The sequence below is a fragment of the Brassica oleracea genome, chromosome C9 (genome assembly GCF_000695525.1).
Source record: "Brassica oleracea var. oleracea cultivar TO1000 chromosome C9, BOL, whole genome shotgun sequence".
In the NCBI taxonomy this organism is placed as follows: Eukaryota; Viridiplantae; Streptophyta; class Magnoliopsida; order Brassicales; family Brassicaceae; genus Brassica; species Brassica oleracea.
Genome location: NC_027756.1, coordinates 47956679 through 47966668, shown reverse-complemented (window position 1 = coordinate 47966668; position 9990 = coordinate 47956679). Strand labels below are relative to the sequence as shown.

At 33.4% G+C, this 9990-nt stretch overlaps 1 long non-coding RNA gene across 5 annotated transcripts; it reads left to right on the top strand.

Annotated features, from left to right (window-relative positions):
* Positions 1–9010: 9010 nt before the first annotated feature.
* On the top strand, positions 9011–9990 carry LOC106315422. Of its 5 annotated transcripts, XR_001264608.1 has the most exons (4): positions 9011–9255; positions 9354–9428; positions 9628–9702; positions 9947–9990. It is a non-coding gene; the product is annotated as an uncharacterized LOC106315422 (long non-coding RNA). The 5 variants fall into 5 exon arrangements; XR_001264604.1 differs by having other exon boundaries at positions 9354–9702; XR_001264607.1 differs by lacking the exon at positions 9947–9990 and having other exon boundaries at positions 9628–9940.

The following is a 9990-nucleotide window of genomic DNA, read 5'->3' as shown; positions in this document are numbered from 1 at the left end:
GATACCTCTTTTCTCTCGGAATGTTTCCGAGGACCGTTCCATCGGAAATATCCGAGGAGATACCGACGAACAGTCCTAGGAAATGTTTCTTTGGAATGTCCGCAAAATCTTTCATTCTCGGCATTCCCTCGGAATTTTCCGAGGAAATTCCGACGAAATTTTACTTTCCTACGAGAATTTCTGACGACCATTCTCGTTGGTATGTCCTCGGAATACCGTTATTCCGAGGACATACCAACGATATTTGTCGTCGGAATACCGGTGTTTTCTTGTTGTGATACTCCACCATCCATATGATGGGGAATATGATCTAATCGGTTCCAGGGGAGAAGCATTTATGAAGTACCGATCTTTGAAAACTCGAGAAAATAAGGTAAGGGGTTTCTCTATCAGCCGCCATAACTGCTTACCAAGGATCGCCGTGTTAAAGTCGGTGGTGTCCTTAAACTCCAGTCCTCCTTCATCCTTATTTACACATACCTTGTCCCATGATTTCCAGTGCTTCCCCCTGGACTCCACCAAAATTGTGATACTGCACTCATAAGTTTCTTTACAGTAGTCTTTGGTAAGCGGTAGCAGGACATCACATGGTTTGGTAACGTTGTAACCACTGATTTAATAATCACCTCCTTTCCTCCTTTAGTGAAGAACTGAAAAATCCACCCATTAACCCCTATTGTTTAACCGATCCTGCATGAAACTGAAAACTTGTACCTTAGAGCTTCCAAAATTTTCTGGCAGTCCCAGATAAGATCTCATTCCCCTTAAATTATGTTTGCTCAAAATGTCTCGCAACTCCTGTCGACATGATTCTTCAATCCCATGTCCAAATTGAATCGAGGATTTTTGAAAATTTATTAGTTGACCTGAAACAGCCTCATATTCCCGTAGAATCCTAAAAATAATTTGTCACTCTTCCTTTTGTCTCTTACAAAAGAACATAATTTAATACATTGATTACCAATATGAATATTAAAGTATTATAATTTATAACTAGGTGTTTTGTCCACGGTTGCGGGTTTAATAATTTTACTAAAATTTGTAAGAATATATATTATCAATTCAAAATCCATTAGAATAAATTATTTTCATGCTTTTAAATATTCACTAATTAAAAAATAAATTAGTGATCCATTTATACTTTTTTATTTAAAAAATATTTTTACCATGCAAAATTAACTTGAAAACATTCATATATACATAAAATTATATACAAGGATTTATATTTATTTTTAAAATATAATAATATAAAATATTTTTGGATAACATAATATAAAATCTTTTTAGATAATGATGATTATCAAATCAATGATATTTTTTAATTATAGGTAATTATATATTAACAAATATAATCTAATTATTTATTAATGGTAATAAAAAATTTAAACGCTCTACTTTTAATGTGAGAGTGAAAAAATGACTTCGCAAAATAATAGTATAAATATTTTTAAATTTTTGCCAAGCGTTCAGAAATTATCACAATGAATGATTTTGATTGTTTTAAAAAAATTATTTTAAAAGATAGATGATTCATTTTCCCTCTATATATATATATATATTTTAAAATATAGTTTGTTTAATACTACTACATCAAATATAATAGAAACATATATATAATATTTTAATATTAATAAAGTAAATTTAATACAAATTTAACTATAATATTTTGGTTAGAATTTTTAATTATTCTCAAGATAATGATAAATTATTAGTTAAATCATTAAAATTATTTACTAATATATATAATTGAGCAAAAAATATGACTAAACCTAAAATTATGGAAATCATGACAAATCAACAAATTTACTTCTCAAATATACTAACTAAAATTATTGAAACATGACAAATAAATAAAATTACCTAAAATCAAAAAGAACATGACAAATCATCAGAATCACTTTATAAATGATACTATAGATATATTTTTTAAAATTATTCTCAATATAATGATAAATTATTAGTTAAATTACAAAAATTATTTATTAAAATTAATAATGGAGCAAAAAAATGACTAAACATAAAATCATAGAGAGCGTCACAAATTAGCAAATTTACTCACTTTACAAATAATAGTATAGAACTTAATAATTATTCTCAAGATAAAGATAAGTTATCAGTTAAATTACTAAAATTATTTATTAAGATTACTAATTGAACAAAAATATGACTAAACCTAAAATTATGGAGAATGTGACTCATCAGCAAATTTATTTTTCAAATAATAGTAAAGACAGATATTAATTTAAAATTTGTATCTAATTTAATAATTATTTTTTTATAAGAAATAACCATATTAATTAAAAAGTGTTAGATATATCCCCTATATATTATTTGAGAAGCATTACAATTTTTTTTTGTAGCCACATGTCATCACTAGAATGATTCTTAGAATCATTAGAGAAACATGTTGGTCTATCTAATTATATAATAATTTTTTTATTAAACTAACAATAAATTCATCATTAATGTACTTTATTATTTCGTTAAATAAAATTTACGGAATTGCCTAATGTGGCTAAAGTATATATGGAAATTAATGATTTTGAATAATAAAGATTTGATAAAAAATAGTATATAATCTATCATATTTGTTTAATTTTAAACTATTAAATAAATTAAACAACCATATAATAAAAAATTAGATTTTTATGTACATGTTATATTTTGAATTTTTACAAACAGTTATAAATTACTAAAACTGTTAAAAGTCTCACAGTCAAATTTTATGATTCATGGTTTAAAATTTTTGTTATGACAAAATACAAATGATTACAAAAATTATACAAGTAAAAAGTCTAATTTAATTAATTATTAAGATTAATATATGTATCGTTTTAAATTAAACTATAAACCATATAAAATACAATATTTTAGTTTCAAATTTTACTTTGAACAATTTTTTTGATAAAAGTTAAGAACGATCATTGACAACTTATTTTTTTTTAAATTATAAATTACTAAAACTATTAATCCCACAATGAAAATTTTGTTATCAGTACTTGGCGGTGAGGTTCATGTACGAGTGCGGGAGGAGTGACGGGTTTGAGCCAGTCTCTGTGTTGAAAGGTTACGTTAAGGAGTCGAGAGAAGCTGCTGAGAGAGTTTGTAAGGAGGATAAGTACTCTCTCAAGTCGCAGAACGTAGCTACTGATAAAGAAGTTAGTGCGTTGAAAGCAGTGATCAAGATCATCAAAGATCGGAATCTTGAGGCCGAGTTCTCTGAGGAGAGGGTTGAGGAGCGTGTGGAGGAGCTGGAGAGACAGAAGGCGCAGAGGAAACGCAACGTGGAGCCGCCACAGCTGAAGCCGAAGGGGAGAAAGCGGCCTCGAGATCGCAGTGGTAATACACAAGTTCATAGACAAGAAGCTGGTGGTGTTATGGTTGAACCTAGTCATCATCATGGCTTACAGTTGAACCCTTTTGGTGTTGTGAACCCAGCACGTGGTGGTATTCTTGGTCCTTACACGAACCCATCAGCTACTGGGCTTTATGGTTCCGCTGCAATTCCTCAACCTGTTTGCTATGGTCAGCAAGCTGGATTTGTGATGCCTCCGTTCCACCCACCTTATTATCATCAGTAGCAGACCATTGCTAATAGTAAGATATTTGTCTCCTGCAATTAAAATATCGTTGAAGTGATGTCTGAGGAAGGAACTAATTACAGTCTTGACTCTCCATTTCTCTGTATGTAAATGAAAAGTAAGCAGTTTTATCATGGAGTTGATCTTTATCTAAATCTCTTGATAGAGTTTAGCTCTTGAAAGTAATAAATATTGTTTTGACTGTATTTGCCATTTCCACAAATAGTTAAAAAAATACAGGTTACACAATACAAACAAAGCAGAAGTAAAAGTCTCTTACACAACAGATTAGAGTCAATGACTCATCAACCATCCATGAACCGTGTACTCAAGTAATTTTCCACTACTTGTTTTTGTCGATGTTAGTATTGTCCAAATTGTCCAAACTGCCTTCTAGAACAGCCATAAGTGTAGACAGCTCTTCCACAGGGACTTTGCGAATATCCTTTCTGACACCAACGTCGTAAGCCACACGACCGATACAGTATTTACCGTATCCCACCACAGCCATGGCTGCAAAACCAGTAGTTACAAACCCCAGCGTCGTCGAAATAGCACTGGCTGCAGCTGAAACCACCGAAGATGGCGACACCACCAAAGAAGCCGCTTTACCAGCAGTCCTTACCACCCCTAAATACCTGAGTGCCAAAGAAGCAACACCACCTGCTGCACACACCGCGTTGACTTGGCTGCTGCTTCCAGACTTGGTGACAGAAAAAACAAGCAGACCAGTCTTGCAATAGATAGCAAAATCCTCACAGTTGTTGTCCAAGAGATGGTACTCACCAAACCCATTTTTTCCCGATAAAAGGCACTTAGCGCGGTGAACGACTTCTTCAGGAGGATCTGAAGGTGCGGTAGTGCAGGTGCCGCCTCGCTGTTTAGCCACAAGGATAGCCTTGGAGACATCGTACTGGAAGAGATAAAGGTTTCCTCCGGCGAGAAAGCAGTCGAGACAAGAAGAGATCACGCCGTCGAGAGTCGATTGGTCTCTGCAATTAGGACAAGGGTTGTCTCCTCCGTGACGAGGAACTGAGATCTCGATGATCTTGTCCAGATACGTACCGGTTCCGATCTCAAGACCACCTCGACGAGTAAAGTGAATGACTTTACGGTCGCCTACATAGATTCCTACGAAATGGAATGCATAGAACCCAGAGAAAGGAGCTAAAGATCGTGATCGAGACTAAACGAAAATGTGGATAAGAGAGAGAGAGAGAGTGAAGGAGATGGAAACCGTGATGGGAGTAGATGTAAGATCGCCATGAATAGATGTGATCTCCGGCTTTGAGCTCATCTCTGGAGATCTTGTTGGAGAACAATCCCATCTTCTTCTTGTTCCTGAGTCTTCTCTGATTCACTTTTGCTTAATGCTCTTAGGTTTTCTGATTTTCTCTCTCTCTTTTCCTTATTATTTAAAGTTGAAAAATTATATTATATGCCCTTAGACTATCCAATATTTGTGAAAAGACCCCGAAACTACGGAATCTACTAAACAGCCATCAAAGATTCAAATTGATTAGAAAATAGCCCAATATTTTTTTGTAGAAATGTCACCCAATTTTTAGAAAAAAAATTTTTGTAGAAATGTCACCCAATCTGCTTTATCCCCAGGCTAATTTTTGTTTGTCACCCAGCCTAAAAAGTTTTTTTTTTTCTAATTGATTCAGTGACGTTGAATTAGAAAAAAAAAAAACTTTTTAGGCTGGGTGACAAACAAAAATTAGCCTGGGGATAAAGCAGATAATAAACTTCTGCGGAAAATGTTATTTCTGGTATTTGTATTGATAACCTCTTGATAGTTTTGTTATTGGTTCTTTCTTATGAGATTAGAACCACACTTGAGCTCGAATAAAGTTTCTAGTTCAATTCCAGTACGGATGAAAATAAAAAATACATTAGGCGTAACTCCACTTCAAGTCCAGAATAGTATTTTTTTTGGTCGACCCACTAGAATAACTTTAGTTGTCTAGTAACTGACTTTTTTATTTTAATTCGGAAACCGTGTTTCCTTCTTGAGTAAGCAAAACAAACCCTACCCTACCATTGTACCCAAAAACCCTTTCGTAACAGATACTGGAAAGCACATGACATTCACGTCTCTTCGTGGTTATAACGAGTAAAAAGAATTAACCATTTTCTAGAGTCTACTTTATGATGCGGCCTTTAATTCCGAATAAAATTTATAGTCCTCTTATCCGCGTGAATGGAATATTGTTTCATTGTTAATTTTCTAGAGTCTACTTTGTGATGTGGCCTTTAATTCCGAATAAAATTTATAGTCCATTTGTCCGCGCGAATGGAATATTGTTTCATTGTTAATTTTCTAGAGTCTACTTTATGATGCGACTTTTAATTCAGAATAAAATTTATAGTCTCCTTGTCCGCGCGAATGGAATATTGTTTCATTGTTGTTAAATACTCTTTCCGTTTCTAATTGTAAATAGTTTTACTTAAAAGCACAGATATTTAGAAAGTTGTAATTTGAAAAGAATATATCATTTAATAAATTAATTCATCCAATTATAAAAGAATTTAATATTATTTCATTGGTCACACAATATCCAATAAATGAAAAAATGCACTGAAATATGTAAATTACTTATATTGTGAAACAAACTCTTTTTGATAGAACTACTTACATTTAGAAACGGAGGGAGTATGATTTTTGGATGATGTAATCATGTGGTCGTGTTTATTTGTTAAGAGTATTATTTGGTATTTTATTGTGCTATGTATTAGACACGTGATAGGTAAATATATTATGTGTTTGTTTTTTCAATTATGTTTTGTTGTGTGTATAGTAGCACTTGTTAGTGGTGAAGTGAGTCTTTGATGTAAAACATATTGAATTTCATTAAGTTTGCATTTAGAAATTTGTTGATTCTAAGATTAACGGTTCCAACATCAAAATTGTATTTTATTTTTCATATTTTTGAACATTATTTTTGTAAGATGTTTTGTGCCATCTCCCCCATAGTTTGACCTTGAACCGTTACCATCTATGTATTTCGTTTACTTTTCTGATGCAAACGGTGTGCGGTGCTTCGCACCATCACCGGAAGTGGCTCACCTTCGTGCTCTTGTTCTTCCTCGTCTTCTTCTCTCGTGAGATTATATGGTATTTGTTGTAGATCGAGTTTATGAGTTCTCACTTGTGCGGTTGTTTCTCACGATGTTGTAGGCTGTTCCAGTCAATATTGGCGCTCCTCTTCTTCCTTAAATTTTGGCTTATGTTAGAAGCTGCATCTCCTTAGGTTGAGTCAGAATTTAGTCGTCTTTGATGTTGTCTTCCTTGTCGTTGGTCTGTCGTCGATAGTCCCTACTCGTCTTAGTTTTCAAGATTTGTTTTTTTGTGATCTGATTTCTATGCTATCTTTCATAGTTCGAGGAAGATTCCATGGTTTACTGATTTGTTTTGTCTCTCTCTTCCCTCTCTATTTTCACGTCTCGTTGCAGCTTTCATCAGTGCTCGTATCTCTGGTGGCTTTTCATTTCGCCATTTTTGTTAGTCCAGATTTTGATAGTAATTTCCTCTGTGTATGCTTTGTGGGTTTAGAAAGTTGTTTCTGGTCTCAAGCTTAGGCTTTGGTTTTTCGGTGCTTGTCTCTCATTCTCCATTTCCTCAGGTTGTTTCTCTTTTTCCCCTCCTTCCCTTATTATATGTGTGCGGAGTTAATCTCTTGGAGTTTTGGTTCCTTCTATCCAGAGTTTTGTTGTTCTTTGATGACATGGACAACTTGTCTATGTTTCTTTAGTTTGTGAGAGGTTTCTTACCTCTTAGCTGGTGGTTGTGTTTTCGGTGACTTAGACATGTGTCTTGTTGTTTCATAGTGATTTTGGCATTCCGGTGATTATTCTTCCTCTGACTTCTTTCTTGGTTCTTTCGTTGGTGCTTGATTGCGCTCTTTTTTGTTCGGGGATTGCTTTGTCTCATATTTTATCTTTCTACCATTTTCTAACTTATGTTTGTTGTGGCCAAGATACTCTATGGTAAACTAAGGTAATTTAGTTTTCGTTCTTGATCTCCTTTCAACTTCAGACCTTTATTAAATTAGTGTTACCATGACATTTTAGTTTTCTCTATGACTGTGGATGTTTTATATTTAAATTATGTGTTTTGCTCTAGTTTCTTCTTCTTAGTTCGGTTATTTTATAATTTTTAATAATAAAATAAATAGTAAAAAATTATAAATTAATGACAGTTTATGTTATTGTTGTGACTAAATTAAATATTTGAAATATAGTTTACTTATTTTTTGGGGCAAATTTCTAAAATAGCACATTTCTAAGTTTATATCACAAAAATAGCACTCAAAAACTAAAATGACCAAAATAGCACATTTCTAAGTTTATCCTTTAAAAATTTTAATTTTTTTATTTTTCAAAATTTGAAATCTTATCCCCAAACCCTCATTTCTCAACTCTAAACCCTAAACCCTAAACCCTAAACTCTAAACCCTAAACCCTAAACCCTAAACCCTAAACCTTAAACTCTAAACTCTAAACCCTAAACTCTAAACCCTAAACCCTAAACCCTAAACCCTAAACCTTAAACTCTAAACTCTAAACCCTAAACTCTAAACCCTAAACCCTAAACCCTAAACCCTAAACCTTAAACTCTAAACTCTAAACCCTAAACTCTAAACCCTAAACCCTAAACCCTAAACCCTAAACCTTAAACTCTAAACTCTAAACCCTAAACTCTAAACCCTAAACCCTAAACCCTAAACCCTAAACCTTAAACTCTAAACTCTAAACCCTAAACTCTAAACCCTAAACCCTAAACCCTAAACCCTAAACCTTAAACTCTAAACTCTAAACCCTAAACTCTAAACCCTAAACCCTAAACCCTAAACCCTAAACCTTAAACTCTAAACTCTAAACCCTAAACTCTAAACCCTAAACTCTAAAGCCTAAACCCTAAACCCTAAATCCTAAACCCCACCCTTTAACTCTAAACCCTAAGTTTGTGACTTTTGATAAAACATTAAGTGATATTTTTGTGACTTTTGACTTTGAGTGCTAGTTTGGGAACAAAAACTTGATTTAATGTTATTTTTATCTTTTTTTCTATTTTTTTGTTCATCTTAAATTTTAATGATTAATAAAATAGATTATTAGATGATGATTAGTACAAGAAGATTTAGATAGTTAACAATTAAAAAAAATAGCGGAATAAATTGCAGTAATTTAGAAAAAAAACGTAAAATGTAAACAAAAAATATATATAAGGACACATGTCATCAAATCCCTATTCTATGTGTCAAAAGAATAGAAAAAAAATTTACTTTAGATATATATAATAAAGTTGACTTGAGTCTCTCTTCGTACGTCCACGTCATCGGGGCAAAAGACAACACGTCAGCATCTATTTTTTCAAGTTTTTTTGTCGCGTGTTTTGTTATACCGTAGTGGGCTTTTCCTTGGCTGGTTAAGCTGCCCTTAATCGTCGTTACTTACGACGACCTTTGGATCCATTACAGAAGAAGAACAGATGTCTCCTGCCCTATTCATCAACTTAGTGCTCTTTCTCATGTTGTTCTTTAATCGAAACAAGAAGGGAAAACAAAGATCCGATCCGAGTTGACCCGAGATCCCGTTTTCTGTGATCGTTAAAGCAATAGATCTGTTTCTCCAGACTCAAAGACATCATGAAAATGAAACCTAGAAGGTAATTTGACTTCTAGAAAATCCAAAACGAGTTCTTCTTTTTCCGATTAAAGTAAAATGCATAGTTTCAATTAATAATTGTGTTTATTGATTGGTCAGGAAAAGAGACTCATGAACAACAGAAGCGTTTTCAATCTCAGATTTAACAAAGATGACCAAAATCTAATGGAAAGAGTAAGCCGTCATCTCTGATTCTACCTCTTCCTCTTGGCCGTTCTGAATCTCTACATTACTGTGCGTTTATCCACTCTTAATCATTCATTACTGTTCTTTAATCCTCTCTTCATCAGCGATGATTTCCTTCCAACTCCCTCTCTTTCTACTCCTATATTACCCACTTTGTGAAAGGTTTAATCAAAATCAAACTCTTCAGGGGAACTGTGAAGCCTTTGAGTGCCTCAGCTTGCAATCAGAAGCAATCTTTTCCGGTGGGATCTCAAGATCAAAGGTTATCATTATAGTTCTGCTCCGTTTTCTCTTTTGGTCTTAATGCCCATGTGAAGCGTTTGATGAATTTGTTACGTTTGATTCGATCATATGGAAAGCTTTGATGTGTGTCTTATCAAAAAAAAAGAAGAAGCTTTGATGTGTGTCACTGGCAGCGAATCTCTTATCGTTATTGTTCTATCTGGAATTACGGAATCTGGATTTAAAGGTAACTGAACTTTGTATCCATTACATTTTGCTTGCAGGTGCTTTGATCATACTCTAAAACATAGTGTGTATCATCATGTAC